The following is an 18,835-nucleotide window of genomic DNA, read 5'->3' as shown; positions in this document are numbered from 1 at the left end:
CACCTCGCTGGCCCGGCAGGCCGGCATTCCACTCGTCCCCCTAGACACACCCCTCACAGCCCAAGCCCTAGATGGACGTTCACTTGGTAAAATCACACACAGCACTGCTTCCCTCACCCTCACTCTTTCAGGTAATCACGTGGAAGCTATCCGTTTCTTGGTTTTGCGCGCCCCTGGTGTTAGGAAGACCGTGGTTGGAACGGCACGATCCCTACATCTCTTGGTCTACTGGGCTGATTTTGGGTTGGAGCGTTGCGTGTCATGCCAACTGCCTTCGCTCCGCCCACTCCCCGTCCAGCGGCCTCAGACCCGTGCCTCCTCCCACGGATCTCACTGGTGTTCCTTCCATTTATCACGATTTAGCCCCTGTATTTACTAAAGAGTGCACTTTCCCTCCCCCCTCACCGTCCCTATGATTGTGCCATAGATCTCTTTCCCGGGGCCGCCCTTCCCACCGGTCGGTTGCATAACCTCTCCGTCCCGGAGAAGGAGGCTATGTGCAATTACATCAGAGTCCCTGGCCTCAGGAATCATAAGGCCCTCGTCTTCCCCGGTGGCGGCGGGCTTTTTTGTGGCAAGGAAGGAGGGCAGCCTGAGGCCTTGCATAGATTATCGAATGTTAAATAATATCACGGTGAAAAATAAATACCCACTCCCCCTTATGAGTTACACGTTCGAGCCACTAACTCACGCCACGGTGTTCACGAAGCTGGACCTGCGCAGCGCGTACCACCTGGTGCGCATCCGGGAAGGGGATGAATGGAAGACGGCCTTCAACACCCACCTAGGGCATTTCGAGTACCTCGTTATGCCCTTCGGCCTCACCAACGCCCCGGCCGTCTTCCAGGCATTGGTCAACGACGTGCTCCGGGACATGCTGAACACGTTCGCGGTGGTGTACCTGGATAACATACTCGTGTTCTCCAGGACTGAGGAGGAACACCACCAGCATGTCCGCCTGGTCCTCCAACGGCTGCTGGAGAACAGGCTCTTCGTGAAAGCCGAGAAGTGCGTGTTCCACTCCGCCTCCGTGGAGTTCCTTGGCCACATCGTGGAGAAGGGGCTCGTCCGCACTGACCCCAGGAAGACCCGAGCGGTGGAGGAGTGGGCACGGCCCACCAACAGGACGCAACTCCAGCGCTTCCTGGGGTTTGCAAACTTCTACCGGCGCTTCATCAGGGGGTTCAGCCGTGTGGCCGCCCCCCTCACTGCACTCACCTCCAACCTCCGCCCCTTCTCCTGGACCTCGGAGGCGGAAGCCGCCTTCTTGGCCCTGAAGAGGCTGTTCACAACGGCTCCGGTGCTCGCCCACCCGGACCCGTGCAGACAGTTCATCGTGGAGGTGGACGCATCGGACACGGGCATCGGAGCCGTCCTCTCCCAGCGGTCGGAGGAGGACCAGAAGATCCACCCGTGCGCCTTCTCCCGGCGTTTCAGTCCTGCGGAGAAGAATTATGACATCGGCAACAGGGAGTTGCTGGCCGTCCACGCCGCCCTAGAGGAGTGGAGACACTGGCTGGAGGGAGCAGGGCAGCCGTTCATTGTATGGTCCGATCACAAAAACCTGACCTACGTACGGACGGCTAAGAGGCTCAACCCCAGGCAGGCGCGCTGGGCTCTCTCTTCTTCAGCCGGTTCGACTTCACCCTCACCTACCGCCCGGGCACCAAGAACGTCAGGGCAGACGCCCTCTCCCGTCTGTTTCCCGAGGGGTCCCCTGACGCCCCAGACACCATCCTTCCCCCGGCCCGGGTGGTGGGTGCCGTCACCTGGGCCATCGAATCAGTGGTGAGAAGGGCCCAGCGCGCCCATCCCGACCCAGGCAATGGACCCCGGAACCGGCTATTTGTGCCTCCCTCTGTCCGGCCCCAGGTGCTGGAGTGGGGCCACTCCAGCCATCTTGCCTGCCACCCCGGTGTCTACCGAACGGCGGCCTTCATCCGCAGGGGTTTCTGGTGGCCCACCATGGAGGCAGACACCAGAGAGTTCGTGGCAGCCTGCACCACCTGCGCCCGCAGCAAGGCTCTCCATCGCCCTCCAGCAGGTCTCCTGCGCCCCCTTCCTGTCCCCGGCCGACCTTGGTCCCACATTGCCTTGGACTTTGTAACTGGCCTCCCCGTGTCCCAAGGCAATGACACCATTGTCGACCGGTTTTCCAAGGCCGTCCATTTTGTTGCCCTCACCAAACTCCCCTCTGCAGCCGAGACGGCGGACCTCATGGGATTCCCCTGGACATTGTCTCTGACCGTGGTCCCCAGTTCACTTCGAAGGTATGGCAGGCCTTCTATAAGGGGATTGGGGCCACGGTCAGCCTCTCCTCCGGGTATCACCCCCAGACCAATGGGCAGGCAGAGCGGGCCAATCAAGCCCTGGAGGCGGCTTTGCGTTGCGTTACCACCAGCAACCCCGCCTCCTGGAGCAAGTACCTGCCCTGGCTGGAGTACTCGCTCAACTCCATGGAGAGTTCGGCTACCGGTTTGTCCCCCTTCGAGTGTTCCCTGGGCTATCAACCCCCTCTGTTCCCCCATCAGGAGTTGGAGGTGGCGGTCCCGTCCACGAGGGCCCATCTCCGCCGATGTCGGCGCGTTTGGAAGACCGCCCGGGCCGCTATGTTGCGAGCTACAGAGCGGGCCCGGCGCAGCGCCAACCGGCGGAGAGTGCCGGCCCCAGCTTATCGACCTGGCCAGAGGGTATGGCTCCTGGCCCGGGACCTGCCCCTCCCTACCCTCAACCGGAAGCTGGCTCCCCGCTACGTCGGTCCCTACACCATCGACCGCATCGTCAACCCTTCGGCGGTGCGTCTCCATCTCCCTACCTCACTCAAGATCCATCCCGTCTTCCATGTCTCGCGCCTCAAACCGGTAGCCACCAGCCCCCTGTCCAAGCTCCTCCACCCCCCAGGGTCCTCGACGGTGGTGACATGGTCTGGGATGTCGACCAGCTGCTCGCCGTACGCCGCCGGGGGCGTGGGTACCAATACCTGGTGGACTGGGTTGGCTATGGGCCGGAGGACCGCAGCTGGGTTCCCCGGTCCTACCTGGCCGACCCTGCACTCCTGGAGGAGTTCTATCGGGCCCACCCCAACGCCATCGGACGGTCGCCCGGTGTCTCCCGTAGAAGGGGGGGTCCTGTTGTGCTTACACCGCCCCGAGCTGCCTCCCCGGCACGTTCAAGCCACTCCCCCAGCTCGGACGTGCCGGAAACATCCGAGCGCTCGGCTCGCGCTCTGAGGAGACGAGCGCTGCACTGCACCAGGTGTTTGCCATCATCCATCAGGCACACCTGTGGCAATCAGGCAGCCTTCTACAAGAAGCCTCCCAGAACGTCTCTCAGTGCTTCGACGTACTGAACCCTGCGGTAAAGTTCTGACAAGCCCTCCAGCGTTCCTTGCATTCTGTTTATTCCCCAGTGTCTTATCTTCGTGTCTCTGTTTCCTCCCAAGACTCTCCCTCCGCGATTTCCACGGCTCCCTCGTCCCCAGCGACCTTCACGTTTCTCCCCGGACCCCTCCTGCGATCTCCCCCCTTGTCCCTCTATCTGGACCCCTCCTTTCGGACTCGACTTCCCGGATCTCGGACCTGGACTTTCTCGGACAACCCCTCTTGGATCACGGACTGGACTTTCTCGCCAGGTGCACGCACATTTTTTCAACACCTCCTGGTCATTTACATACCGCACCACACATTGGCTAAAAACACTCACACATAGTTATTCACGCAAACCACGGGACACCACACATAGTTTATTCACACATCCCACTAACAGAACGCCTTTTTTCACCATACATTTCCCTCCCACAATAAAACCTCCCTTTGTAGCTTTTGAAGTCATCTCGTGTCTGTCTGTCTTGGGTTTCGCCACACGGCTCAGGTTCTGGTGCGCGAGCTTAACAGATCGCTTTTAAAGAACGTAGTCCTACAGGTCCCTTTTCACAACAACATTTGGAACGTAAGACCTCTCCCGGTTTTTGAAAAACGCTGGATGAGAGGGCAGTCATGCTCTTAGTGCCATCAGCTCTAAAACATTGCCCTATTGGAGGAGCCCTCTGCGTCGTCATGGCCACGGAGACCGGCGCGACAACACAACAGCAAACACTCGCACACTTTTTTCAGGTACTGTCTGTTTTCATCCACTTGCTTGCTATGTTCTGTACTGATTTGGGAAGCAACGCGGCCAGTTTTTAATGAATTCATGTAAGCGGACAGCTTCGGAGCTGCAGAAATGTGTGCATTGCATTATTGATGGTCGCCGAATTTTTCCGAAGTCGTCTTCCAGTTTCCAAATCCTGCCGTTAGAAAGGTTTCTTCTTCTGTGTTGTGGCCAGCAACGCTAAATGCGCGGCATGAGTGACAGGAAGGCCGATCAGCAGCGGGCCCCCGGGGCTGTACTCAAGCCACGGTAGGTAGGTGACATACCATTCCTCTCCAAATCTCCCTCCTCCTATTGCTGCTGGGAATAACAGAGTAGGTTGGTAGGTAGGTGACGTACCATTCCTCTCCAAATCTCCTCCCTCCTGGTGCTGCTGGGAATAACAGAGTAGGTTGGTAGGTAGGTGACATACCATTCCTTTCCAAATCTCCCCCCTCCTGGTGCTGCTGGGAATAACAGAGTAGGTTGGTAGGTAGGTGACATACCATTCCTCTCCAAATCTCCCCCCTCCTGGTGCTGCTGGGAATAACAGAGTAGGTTGGTAGGTAGGTGACATACCATTCCTCTCCAAATCTCCTCCCTCCTGGTGCTGCTGGGAATAACAGAGTAGGTTGGTAGGTAGGTGACATACCATTCCTCTCCAAATCTCCTCCCTCCTGGTGCTGCTGGGAATAACAGAGTAGGTTGGTAGGTAGGGCCGTTCTCCACGAAATCCAAACAGTTTCCTGCACCAAGAGCAGGATGTGGAGCTGCAGGTTCTACCACCACGGCACTGCCTGCTTCTCGCTGCTGAACCTGCATCTCTGCATCGTCCACTTCTCGCAGAGGTCGCTCTGAAATGTTGCCTGTCTCTGTGAGAGACACATCATCGTCCTGACGCCATTCTTTTTCATTTTCAGCCAGATTGATTTTTGTTTTCTTTGTAAAATAACTTAACAACGCGTTACCGCGTTTGGACATTTTCAATTAGCCTACCATAGCTAGATAACATGGTCCGCTTCAGAGCGTTACATTGCCCCCAGCGGCTCGTGGGTGTAATTACAGCAAATATTATTTGTATATTTTTAAATTACGTTATGTGATATATTATTTTAATTATTCTTTTTGGGTTAGGGGGGGGCAATGTCGCCCATGTATATATATATATAGTATTCTCTTTTATTTTCAGGACAGATTAGACCACATGCCATCATCTTACTATAACAAGCCCGCGTTTTCTCATCTGGGACTTGTGTCTGGGATGTTAAAGGCAAACAGTCAGTTTCCACATTATCTCTATATGTTGTAGGGATAACACATCACATCAGCAGCCATAACACTGAGCAAGCTTCTGTGTCTCTGAAACGGCACCAAAATTGTGTCTGCCGGTGATGTGGTTGGACGAATGTGAAAATGTACTACCTGAATTGCCGACATGCTGCATAGTGTAAGAAAATGTGAATAACACTACATTATACAATTATATGTGATGTTGATATTCACATTTTCTTATACGATGCAGCATATCGACAGATCAGACATGCCGGTTTTCCACGAATGACATCATACAGGGACACTTTTCCACGCAGTTTCTGCAGCTTCTCAGACACAAACAGAAGACTGCTCTATAAAATGGCTGCCAGTAGAGTTATCCCAGTAACACTTCTATGAAGCTTGCATCTATAACGCCCTATAAGCATCTATTGCATCTATAACGCCCATACTTTTCTATAATGTGTATTACAATGACTAATGGCTATGGCTGAAGACTGAAATAGCACTGACATCTCATTATGCCTCTCTACAAAACTTCAGCAAAACCAGTTGGCTATGATGCATTATGACATTTGACTGATAAACAGGCATAAATCCGTTTTAAATTGACAATGTATCATAAAGGTGGTTATAAGCTGTTGTGCGGGCGTATACATGGTTATAATAAATCTTACAAAGCTACACTTATATGGTGTTATAGATGCTTATAGGGCGTTATAGGTGCAAGCTTCATAGAAAGTGTTACCGTTATCCCTATACGACATGTATGCATACATAGATATATATAAATCTATCTCTCACCCTTTTTTTCGGGTGGTGTGTGACTTCCTCAAGCTCGGGTCCTCCACTAGAGGCCTTGGAGTTTGAGGGTTCTGCGCAGTATCTTAGCTGTTCCTAGGACCGCACTCTTCTGGATAGAGACCTCGAATGTTGTTTCTGGAATCTGCTGGAGCCACTCTCCGAGTTTGGGGGGGTCACAACCCCTGAAAAAACCTGATTCTGACCCCTACTAAATGTTACTTGTCTTAATCTATCTTATTTTAGAGATTGTAATGTGTTAGTTAATCCTACTTATTTTTTTAATTAATTTCAGAACGCACTGCCCTCGCTTAAAACAAGTTAATTTCACTCAGTTAAAACTAATTGGAAAAAAATATGCACAGTTTGATTTCCACATACTATCCTGTCTGCGCATGTGCAGACACATGCCGCCACTTTGTTCTGAAGGCGGGGTTTTTTCTGTCTTTCACGTGAGGGTTTCGGTTGGTGGCTGCATGAATGTTGTCGGCATATCCAAGGCTCTGCGTTTTCGGTAAGCAAGCAATTTATTTCCATGGGAATTTTATATTTGTACTTAAACAGGGTTGTCTTTACTCTTTAAAACAATTTTGATAGAAAAAAATTAGTTGTTAGCTATTGCTATCAGATGTATGTTTTGATAAATTAACATTAGCTAACATTACAGCTGCTAGCTTAACGTTAGCTAGCTGTGTACGTTGTAGTAATGTTAACTTCAGTAACGTTAGAACATGAATTTAAGCTAACGTGATGTACTGTTCGCTCTCAAGTTTACTGCATAATGGATGAAGTGTTTGTCTTGTTAGACGTCGTTATTGGTTTGTGGACAGTGACTAAAAGCTAAACAAGTGTAGCGTTACCAATGACACCTGACAATTTAATGGCTTGTAGCATCACTTCCTGAATCTGGGAACATGCGTCTGAAACGCTCACCTATGCCCTTGTTGGTGCTGTAGGAGCGGTGTTTAGCTACAGTATTTAACCCCCAAAGCTTAGCCGTTAGTCGAGTGGTTAGCGGTGTCGCCTTGTGGCGCAATAAACTCGGATCGAATCCCGCAGCAGGCGGAAATGTGTTCGGTTACTTTAGAATACATTCTACTCAAAGTAGTTTAGCTGTATTATATAAATATAATGCTTATCTGAAATTACTGAAAAATAATAAGTACATTCAACTTTAAAAAATATAAGTACACTCCACTTAAAAATACATCTGGATCTAGATACATTTCTTTCATGCACCACTTGACATAATAAAATTAAGTCAGTTCGACATAAATAATTTAATAGTGCTCCTAATACCACTGGGACTACTGTGGATTCTGATCTAGTGCTTCCTTCAGTGCTTGGTATTTCTCTAGCTTCTCATGCTCTTTACTCTTGATGTTCCCATCGTTCAGGTTTGCTTCATCGATCACTGCTGTCTTCTGTTCCTTGTCGACCACCACAATGTCTGGTTGGTTAGTCAGCACCTGCTTGTCACTCTGGAACTTGAAGTCCCACAGGATCTTAGCTCTGCCATTCTAGACCACCTTTGGCATTGTTGCTCATTTGGGCTTGGGGACTTCCAGTCTGTATTCAGTGCAGATATTCATGTACACTATCCCAGCCACTTGGTTATGCATTTCAGTGTACACTTTCCCAGCTAGCATCTTATACCCTGCTACTAAGTGCTGGACGGTCTCAGGGGTGTCTTTGCACAGCTTGCATCTTGGGTCTTGTCTGGTGTGGTACACCCCTGCCTCAATTGATATATACATATATATATATATGTGTGTGTGTGTGTGTGTTTAAAACTTTGTTAAAAGAAACACTCAGTGGTAGGGAAAGAGCTCAACAAATAAGGAGCAAAATAATCAGTGAGTCAAGTAAATTCTTGCCTATGCCATGAAACAGGCTTGTACTGTCTCATAAAGAATTTACTTGACTCACTGATTATATATATATAAAACTTTGTTAAAAGAAACGCTCAACGGTGGGGAAAGTGCTCAACAAATAAGGAACAAAATAATAATGTTTTTAAGCCCTTATAATTGGTCATTGGCGGACATGAAACATTAATTATTCAGCCACCTGGAAAATCCTGTCAAAGAATAAAGCATATTCACCCAGTAGTAAAATGTGCAACCTATGTCTAACTGACAAATATTTTATCATCTGCAGACCACAAATGTCCACATTGAATAACAGCAATGAAGTGGCCAGCAGTTGCAGACATCAATATAAGCACCTATTTTGTAACTATAAATAAATCATGCCAATAGACAAATACCAACCCCCCCCCCCATTGGACCGTTAGCAATCACATGTTTTTGAATGTCGCATCTCCGTTAGCGATCACTTGTTTTTGAATGTTTGAATGTCACACCTCTCCTTTCCCCATTGGACATTGTGCACTTGATGTGCATGACGAGGCAGTAAATGTGTTTTGTTTTTTTTCCAATCCCCCCCCCACTTTTTCTCCCCAGTTGTATCTGGCCAATTACTCCGAGCCATCCCGGTCCCTGCTCCACCCCCTCTCTGCTGATCTGGGGAGTGCCCTGACCAACCAGAGGAGGCGCTAGTGCAACGACCAGGACAAATACCCACATCCGACCACCCACACGGCCAATTGTGTGTGTAAGGACGCCTGACCAAGCCGGAGGTAACACGGTGATTCGACCCGGTGATCCTGTGTTGGTAGGCAACGGAATAGACCGCTACGCTACGTGGACGCCCGAGGCAGTAAATAGTATGTCCTTTCCCGAGAAGCTTCATTGACAGCTGATGACTGCTTATGGCATGAAACAGGCTTGTACTGCCTCATAAAGAATTTACTTGACTCACTGGATTATTTTGCTCCTTATTTGTTGAGCACTTTCCCTACCATTAAGTGTTTCTTTAAACAAAGTTATATACACTACCGTTCAAAAGTTTGGGATCACCCAAACAATTTTGTGTTTTCCATGAAAAGTCACACTTATTCACCACCATATGTTGTGAAATGAATAGAAAATAGAGTCAAGACATTGACAAGGTTAGAAATAATGATTTGTATTTGAAATAAGATTTTTTTTACATCAAACTTTGCTTTCATCAAAGAATCCTCCATTTGCAGCAATTACAGCATTGCAGACCTTTGGCATTCTAGCTGTTAATTTGTTGAGGTAATCTGGAGAAATTGCACCCCACGCTTCCAGAAGCAGCTCCCACAAGTTGGATTGGTTGGATGGGCACTTCTTTGAGCAGATTGAGTTTCTGGAGCATCACATTTGTGGGGTCAATTAAACGCTCAAAATGGCCAGAAAAAGAGAACTTTCATCTGAAACTCGACAGTCTATTCTTGTTCTTAGAAATGAAGGCTATTCCATGCGAGAAATTGCTAAGAAATTGAAGATTTCCTACACCGGTGTGTACTACTCCCTTCAGAGGACAGCACAAACAGGCTCTAACCAGAGTAGAAAAAGAAGTGGGAGGCCGCGTTGCACAACTGAGCAAGAAGATAAGTACATTAGAGTCTCTAGTTTGAGAAACAGACGCCTCACAGGTCCCCAACTGGCATCTTCATTAAATAGTACCTGTTAGAGCCTGTTTGTGCTGTCCTCTGAAGGGAGTAGTACACACCGGTGTAGGAAATCTTCAATTTCTTAGCAATTTCTCGCATGGAATAGCCTTCATTTCTAAGAACAAGAATAGACTGTCGAGTTTCAGATGAAAGTTCTCTTTTTCTGGCCATTTTGAGCGTTTAATTGACCCCACAAATGTGATGCTCCAGAAACTCAATCTGCTCAAAGAAGTGCCCATCCAACCAATCCAACTTGTGGGAGCTGCTTCTGGAAGCGTGGGGTGCAATTTCTCCAGATTACCTCAACAAATTAACAGCTAGAATGCCAAAGGTCTGCAATGCTGTAATTGCTGCAAATGGAGGATTCTTTGACGAAAGCAAAGTTTGATGTAAAAAAAATCTTATTTCAAATACAAATCATTATTTCTAACCTTGTCAATGTCTTGACTCTATTTTCTATTCATTTCACAACATATGGTGGTGAATAAGTGTGACTTTTCATGGAAAACACGAAATTGTTTGGGTGATCCCAAACTTTTGAACGGTAGTGTATATATATATACACACACACACACACACAAACACACACACACATATATATATATATGTATATATACACGCATATACACACACACACACACACACATACACACTGTTTGGACAAACGTATTGGGACACGCCTCTTAATCATTGAATCCAGGTGTTTCATTGCCACAGGTGTATAAATCCAGCAGCTGGCCATGCAGTCTGCATTTACAAACATTTGTGAAAGAATGGGTCGTTTGAAGAGTTCAGCGAATTCCAGCGTGGTACTGTCTTAGGATGCCACCTTTGCAATAAATCAGTTCGTGGAATGTCTTCCCTGCTAGATATTCCACGGTCAATTGTAAGTGGTATTATTGAAAAGAGGAAGCATTTAGGAACAACAACAACTCAGCCACAAAGTGGCAGACCACGTAAAGTCACACAGCAGGGTCAACGAGTGCTGAGGCGCACAGTGCGTGAAAGTCGCCAACGCTCTGTTGACTCAGTAACTGCAGTTTCAAACTTCCTCTGGCATTAACATCAGCACCAAAACTGTGCACCGGGAGCTTAAAGGAATGGGTTTCCATGGCCGAGCAGCTGCATGCAAGCCTTCCATCACCAAGCACAATGCCAAGCATCGGATGGAGTGGTGTAAAACACACTGCCACTGGACTCTGGAGCAGTGGAAACGTGTTCTGTGTTCTGTGGTTCTGGCAGTCTGATGGATGAGTCTGCAGGGCTTCAGAGTGCGACCATTTAGTCGCATTTTGCGCCTAGTTTTGGCATCAGTGCAAGTAAATTTTAAACTTAAGCGCACTGGTGCGACTTGGAATATAACCGTGTTTTTTTTTTTAATCATGTGAAAACCAGTAAGAGTGAGAACTTGTGTGTGAATGAGTGGGCTTGGCGTATGTATGTGTGTGTGTGTGTGTGTGTGTGTGTGTGTGTGTGTGTGTGTGTGTGTGTGTGTGCGTGTGTGTGCGTGTGTGTACACACGTGTGAGAGAGAGAGGAGTTACTGCGAAGCTGTCGTGACGTGACCAAAACAAAGCAGCATTGGGGGGGGGGGGGGTCGCACGCAGGATGTCAGTCGCCACTCAGTAGGACTTGACCTCGCTGTGAAACGAACAATGAAACAAACTATTGATTCGCTTTTTCAAAGAAAAGACCCTCCTCCTGTTCCACCGACCCGAACTGATGACAGTTCAGACGAGGAAGCAGCAGGTGATGTGGAAAAGGCAAAGACGTATTCCTTCCGACAGGAATGGCCTGTGCAATATCCATGGCTGCGATTTAGCAAAGAAAAAGGCACCATGTACTGCATGTGGGCCAACTTTTGTGGGGAGAACCAAGTTTGCCGACCCCTCGACCGGCACCGCTATGTTCAAGCACGACACCATCTTTAAGCACAACAACAGCCTGGAGTGCAAACTGTGCAGGGACAGGTGCACGGCTGGAAGCTCAGCGTCTCTGCACACGGCATCTGAAAGGCAGGCATCTGCAAATCGTTCTGCAGAAAAGGGCGACATGGAAATAAATTCGATACAGCATGCTACATCGCCAAAGAACTACCATTCACACAATTCAAGAGTCACATAGACTTATTAAAAAAGAACGGAGTTGAAGTTAACCCCACATACAGCAACGACCCGGCATGTGCCCAGTTTACTGGAGTGATGGCTGACACACATAAAAAGAAGACCGGCAAAACAATAGCAGACTCCATCTATCTCATTTATGATTGATGGCGACACGGATGTGTCAAACAAGGAATGCAAGATTGTGTATGCGCGGATCCTGCAGCAAGGTTGGCCAGTGAATGTTTTGATTGGCCACGTGGAAGTCCAGCACACAAATGCTCAAGGCATGTAAGGACTCTGACTGCGGTTTGGCTCATTGTACTCCACACAGAACACACAGTCTTCAGAAATATACACTAGGAATGACTATACAGGTGAAACCGTGTATGTGACATGTGAACAGGATGTAGTGCAAAGAAGTGAAGGAGTGATGATAAATAATGTAAAAAAGCGTTACTTTGTAGTAAGCAGGTGGTTATGTACAGTGTAATACAGCTTGTTCAGATGTGTGAGTGACATTTACTGCACTCTATTACTGAAATATTTATTTGTAGGTACTGTGAGTATTTTACTGTTCCAGGGTTGTTGCAGTGCCACAATGAGTTTGATGCGTAGGAGGCTGTACAGATGTGATTCAGTCAGGGTAAAAGAGCTAGAAGGTCCAATTACAAGGGTTGGCCCTGAAAGCCTCCTAGTGGCCCTCAGGGGGATGTGCTCTAAACTACAGGGAAGGGAAGGAGAGGCATACTGTATGTATGAGTTCAGTACTTGTTTTGTTGTGGTTCTTGTGCTGCAATGACAGTAATGTTACTGACCACATACCTTATGTTTACATTTATACATGTATTATTTGGTGCCTATGTTTACAAAAAGCACTTTAAAGTTTACATTTTATTTAACTTATTGTTTTTTTGTTCTTAAGCACTACCCCACTTAGTGACATTTAAAATAAAACCGCACATTGTTATCTCTGTAAGTGGTCTGTTTATTACCAAAGCATTCATCAGTGATACAGTTAAGACAGAAGAAATATCAATGTGTTGCACTGTGTGTTGATTTAAGTGGTGCTCCTAAATTTTGTGCTGGTGCTCCTAAAATTTTCAGTAAGGAGCACCAGTGCTTCTAGTGGAAAAATTTCGTCTGGAGCCCTGGTCTGGGTTTGGCGGATGCCAGGAGAACATTACCTGCCTGACTGCATTGTGCCAACTGTAAAGTCTGGTGGAGGAGGGATGATGGTATGGGGTTGTTTTTTAGGGGTTGGGCTAGGCCCCTTACTTCCAGTGAAGGGAAATCTTAATGCTTCAGCATACCAAGACATTTTGGACAATTCTATGCTTCCTACTTTGTGGGAACAGTTGGGGGAGGGCCCCTTTCTGTTCCAGCATGACTGTGCCCCAATGCACAAAGCAAGGTCCATTAAGACATGGTTGGGTGAGTTTGGTGTGGAAGAACTTGACTGACCTCAACCCCATCGAACACCTTTGGATGTACTGGAACTGAGATTGCGAGCCAGGTCTTCTCGTCCAACATCAGTGCCTGACCTCACAAATGCTCTTCTGGGTGAATGGGCAAAAATTCCCACACACACGCTCCAAAATCGTGTGGAAAGCCTTCCCAGAAGAGTGGAAGCTGTGATAGCTGAAAACAGGGGACCAACTCCATATTAATGCCTATGGATTTAGAATGGGATGTCATAAAAGCTTCTGTAGGTGTAATGACACACACACACACACACACACACACACGCACATATATATATATATATATATATATATATATATATATATATATATATATATATATAAAACTTTGTTAAAAGAAACACTCAACGGTAGGGAAAGTGCTCGACAAATAAGGAGCAAAATAATCCAGTGAGTTAAGTAAATTCTTTATGAGACAGTACAAGCCTGTTTCATGCCATAAGCAGTCATCAGCTGTCAATAAACTATATATATATATATGTGTGTGTGTGTGTGTGTGTGTGTGAGAGAGAGAGAGAGCGAGAGAGAGAGAGAGAGCGAGAGAGAGAGAGAGAGAGAGAGAGAGAGAGAGAGAGAGAGAGAGAGTGAGAGAGAGAATAATGTTTAAAATCATGATTGTTTTTCGTTAAGCCATTCATCATCAGTGGCGGCTGTTGGCCTCGATGTCTGGCTGTTCTTAAGCATATTGCTCTGCTCTCTCCAAAGAGATGTTTTCTCTGTCTGGTATTCATTTGCAAAACACTTCAGTCAAAAATAGACTTTAAATTGATTTTTGTTTACTCTACTTATTCATTCTATCCGCTGTCTATCTGCCCCGTGTCAGTGCTCTCAGTACATCCACCACAATAGCGGTGCTGCCCTGTAGCCTTTGCCAGACTTGCCTCACCCGCATGCAGAACCGATGTTATTAATCTGGCTTCTGGATGCTATCCTCCAGACCCATATGGTTTCACTGGGATGGATCGAGATTATTCATCGTGCTCTGCAGCCTGTGAAAAACGAATCTGATACCCCGGCTATAAAATGACACGGCTTGTTGAGTGAAATGTCTTCAAAAGTTATTTCATTTGACAGTGCCAGGTCCAAGGTCAACCTCCGTTACAACATAAGTGTCAGGTAGCAGTCTCTCTAACCTTTGTCGGAGGGAGGGAGGCAAGGGATGCTGGCTCTGTGCATGTGATGTGAGATATACAGTCACCAGTATGTTGTATGTCTTGTGCTGTCCTCTGGTAATACATGTGAGGGTCTTCACCATGTTTGGTATCTAGACTTTACTATTTCGTCGACACCAGTGTCTTCATGAATGACTTTTCTGTACTTTCCCATTGCACCTGATGGATAAAGTGATTCTGATTCTCGTTCATTTTCTTTATTCTTTTCTTTTGGGGGGGAATCCCCCCCCCCATTTTTTCTCCCCAATTGTACTTGGCCAATTATTCCACTCTTCCGAGCCACCCTGGTCGCTACTCCACCCCCCTCTGCCGATCCGGGGAGGGCTGGAGACTACCACATGCCTCCTCCCATACATGTGGAGTCACCAGCTGCTTCTTTTCACCTGACAGTGAGGAGTTTCACCAGGGGGACGTAGCGTGTGGGAGGATCACGTTATTCCCCCCAGTTCCCCCTCCCCCCCGAACAGGCGCCCCAACCAACCAGAGGAGGCCCTAGTGCAGTGACCAGGACACATACCCACATCCGGCTTCCCATCGACAGACACGGCCAATTGTGTCTGTAGGGACGCCCGACTAAGCTGGAGGTAACGTGGGGATTCGAACCAGCGATCCCCATGTTGGTAGGCAACGGAATAGGCTGCCACGCCACCTGGACGCCCCTTCTTCTTTTTTTCCATCCATTCTCTTAACCGCTTATGCTGCTCTCAGGGTCGCGGGGATGCTGGAGCCTATTCCAGCAGTCATTGGGTGGCAGGCGGGGAGACACCCTGAACAGACCGCCAGGCCATCACAGGGCTGACACGCACGCATGCACACACACACACACACACACACACACACACACACACACACACACACACACACACACACACACACACACACACATTCATTCCTAGCGACAGTTTAGTACGGCCGATTCACCTGACCTACATGTCTTTGGACTGTGGGAGGAAATCAGAGCACCCGGAGGAAACCCACGCAGACACGGGGAGAACATGCAAACTCCACACTGAGGTCTACCCGGGACGACCCACTAAGGTTAGACTACCCAGGGGCTCGAGCTTCTTGCTCTGAGGCGACTGCACTAACCACTGCCCCACCGTGCCGCCTTTTTTATTTATTTATTTATTTATTTTGATTGACAATTTTTTGTTCACATATGCAAGTATGCAGGTGCTTTGATGTCAGCCTACTCAGCTCTTAAGTATCCAGGTGCTTTGATGGCAGCCTACTCAGCTCTTCATTAAGTATGCAGGTGCTTTGATGTCAGCCTACTCAGCTCTTCATTGAGTATGCAGGTGCTTTGATGTCAGCCTACTCAGCTCTTAAGTATGCAGGTGCTTTGATGTCAGCCTACTCAGCTCTTCATTGAGTATGCAGGTGCTTTGATGTCAGCCTACTCAGCTCTTAAGTATGCAGGTGCTTTGATGTCAGCCTACTCAGCTCTTAAGTATGCAGGTGCTTTGATGTCAGCCTACTCAGCTCTTAAGTATGCAGGTGCTTTGATGTCAGCCTACTCGGCTCTTAATTCAGTTCAATTCAATTCAATTTATTGTCATTAAAAACAATGTGCAGGCACATGTTAAAAATGAAATGAGGGCTGTGGCTTCACCAAACAGTGCAAGACAGACACAGACAAACGCAGACAAACACAATATAAGATATACACACATGAAGACCAAAAGCTAAAATAAGTTAAAAGAGAGCTGGAGTACAAAATATTTAAAAATATCTACAGACATTCAGTGGGTAGCCAGGTTCAGGTGGGCAACAGCTTGTGGAAAGAAGCTGTTTTTGAGCCTGGTAGTGCAGGCTCTGAGGCTCCTGTAGCGCCTCCCAGAGTGCAGGGGGGAGAACAGTCCATGGTTGGGGTGGGTGGGATCTCTGCTGATGCTCAGACCCCTTCGAAGGCAGCGTTTGTGATAAATGTCTTTTATGGCTGGGAGCACGGTACCAGTGATATGCTGGGCCGCCTTGACAACCCGCTGCAGAGCTTTCTGGTCTACCGAGGTGCAGTTGCCGTACCACACTGAGATGCAGCTGGTCAGGATGCTCTCTATGGTGCAGTGGTAGAAGTTGGTGAGAATTTTGGGAGGTAGAAGGGCGCTCCTCAACCTCCTCAGGAAATGCAGGCGTTGTTGGGCCCTTTTCACAAGGGTCTGGGTGTTTAATGTCCGCGAAAGGTCCTCGCTGATGTGGACTCCAAGGAATTTAAAGCTGGAAACACACTCCACTTCCACCCCATTGATGTGTATGGGGGAGTGGCTGCAGCTTCTAGACCTCCTGAAGTCCACAATCAGCTCCTTTGTCTTCTGCACATTAAGGACAAGATTGTTGGTAGTACACCATGATGTAAGGTGCTGAATCTTGTCTCTGTAGGCCATCTCGTCATTGTTGGTGATACGGCCAATGACTGTGGTGTCATCTCCAAACTTAACTATAACATTAGAAGGATGAGTTGGCAGGCAATCGTGGGTAAAGAGGGAAACAAGAATGGGGCTCAGAACACAGCCTTGAGGGGCACCTGTGCTGAGGGTCAGGGTGGAGGAGGAGTGGTCACCTAACCTAACAGACTGCGGTCTGTTGGTCTGGAAGTCCAGGATCCAGTTACAGAGGGAGGGGTTGAGGCCAAGGGAGAGGAGTTTGGTGGTTAGTTTGGCGGGGATGATGATGTTGAAGGCAGAGCTGTAATCTATAAACAGCATCCGGATGTATGTGTTGTTAAGTTCAAGGTGGGTCAGAGCAACGTGCAGGGCAGTGGCAATGGCATCCTCAGTAGGACTTTTGGGACGGTAGGCGAACTGATGTGGGTCGAATGTGGGGGGGGGTAATGTTTTTGATTTGAGCCAGAACCAGTCTCTCAAAGCACTTCATGGCAATGGGGGTGAGTGTTATGGGTCGGCATGTCATTCAGACATGTGGATGTTGGTTTCTTGGGGACAGGAATGATAGAAGTGGTCTTAAAGCATGCCAGGACTTTAGATTGGGACAGTGAGAGGTTAATTACAGGTGTGAAGACCTCAGCCAGCTGGTCGGCACATTCCCGGAGGACCCGACCCGGTATGCCGTCCGGTCCGGCAGCCTTCCGTGTGTTCACTCTGCGCAGTGATTCTCTGACCTCTGTGACTGATAGAGTGAGCTACTGGTTTTCTGGGTGGCTGGGGATTTTTGTGGCCGGGTCAGTATTGTCCTTGTCGAAGTGGGCATAGAAATGATTTAGCTTGTCTGGCAGGGAGGCATCATGGACAGTGGGACCGCGATTAGCGCTTTTGTAGTTAATTACTTCCAGTTTGACTCTCACACCATCAATCACAGTCTCTGAGTCAATGGCTTGTATCAAATGCAGTTGTAAAAATAAGAAAAAGCTAGATTATCCCTCAGTTCTGACACAAAGGTATTTGATGTACGGTGACAAACTGTTTACATGGTTGTGATTGGCTCAGGGCTTTAGCAGCACAGCTTGACTATTACCTGTTTCCCCTTTCTTCTTCTCAGATATAGTGGACAGGTGAATTAGCCTGTAATATGTGTGTGTGTGTGTGTGTGTGTGTGTGTGTGTGTGTGTGTGTACGCCTGTGTGTGCATCAACATTTTTGTTTTGATTGTGTACCTGCATTTGCATGCATGTATTCGTGTTTTTATGCTTTTAAGTGTTGCCTCGTCATACGTTTGATGTTTTCCCTTGGATACGACTTAGGTATTTGGTTCCTCTCTACATCCTGCCCCCTACAAGCACTACATCATGACCACTGGTGACTACTGTGTAGGGGTTGCAGGGGTTTCTAAACTCTCTTTCCTCCTGACGTCATACATTTTGTGTTATGACAAGTAGCAGTCCCGCTTCCCAGCAGAGATGCAGCACACGCTAAATGCAGTGAGATCACCACAGTAAAACAACACAAAGTTTCCAAAGGTCGTAAAGGCTGGCCGTTGAGTGTTGGGAGCCATGGGGGAATACGTCCCGGATAATTGGCGGGATCATTTCCGCAGCAGGAGCTGAGGTCAGGCATGGACCTCTTTCCCTCTCTGTCCACAGTCTACACAAACAGCCGGAGCTTAGTGTGCCAGACTACATCTATCTTCACAATAACACCCCGATAACATCCCAAGTTTTCCCCTCGCCTCCCCAAATCTTCCTGACTCTTGAAATCTTCCAAATCTTCCTGACTCTTGAAATCTTCCAAATCTTCCTGACTCTTGAAATCTTCCAGATTTTCCTGACTCCTGGCCATTTGAAGCTTCTGTGTCCCAAGCTGTCCCCTACTTGGAGTAGTATTACAACCTGTCCCCTACTTGTAGTCGTATTAAAAGCTGTCCCCTACTTGTAGTAGTATTT

General features: G+C 48.0%; 1 long non-coding RNA gene across 1 annotated transcript in view; it reads left to right on the top strand.

The window, feature by feature from the left end:
- LOC130114773 (uncharacterized) overlaps positions 1–18,835 on the top strand; it is a 245,746-nt gene that overhangs the window by 136,423 nt on the left and 90,488 nt on the right. Inside the window, exon 3 of the long non-coding RNA XR_008810418.1 lies at positions 8,667–8,929. This is a non-coding gene — a long non-coding RNA (uncharacterized LOC130114773). The remainder of the gene's footprint in view (positions 1–8,666; positions 8,930–18,835) is intronic.

This window comes from Lampris incognitus, chromosome 6 (genome assembly GCF_029633865.1).
Source record: "Lampris incognitus isolate fLamInc1 chromosome 6, fLamInc1.hap2, whole genome shotgun sequence".
Classification (NCBI taxonomy): Eukaryota; Metazoa; Chordata; class Actinopteri; order Lampriformes; family Lampridae; genus Lampris; species Lampris incognitus.
The sequence above is the reverse complement of the archived record's forward strand: the minus strand, read 5'-3'. Positions and strand labels throughout refer to the sequence as shown.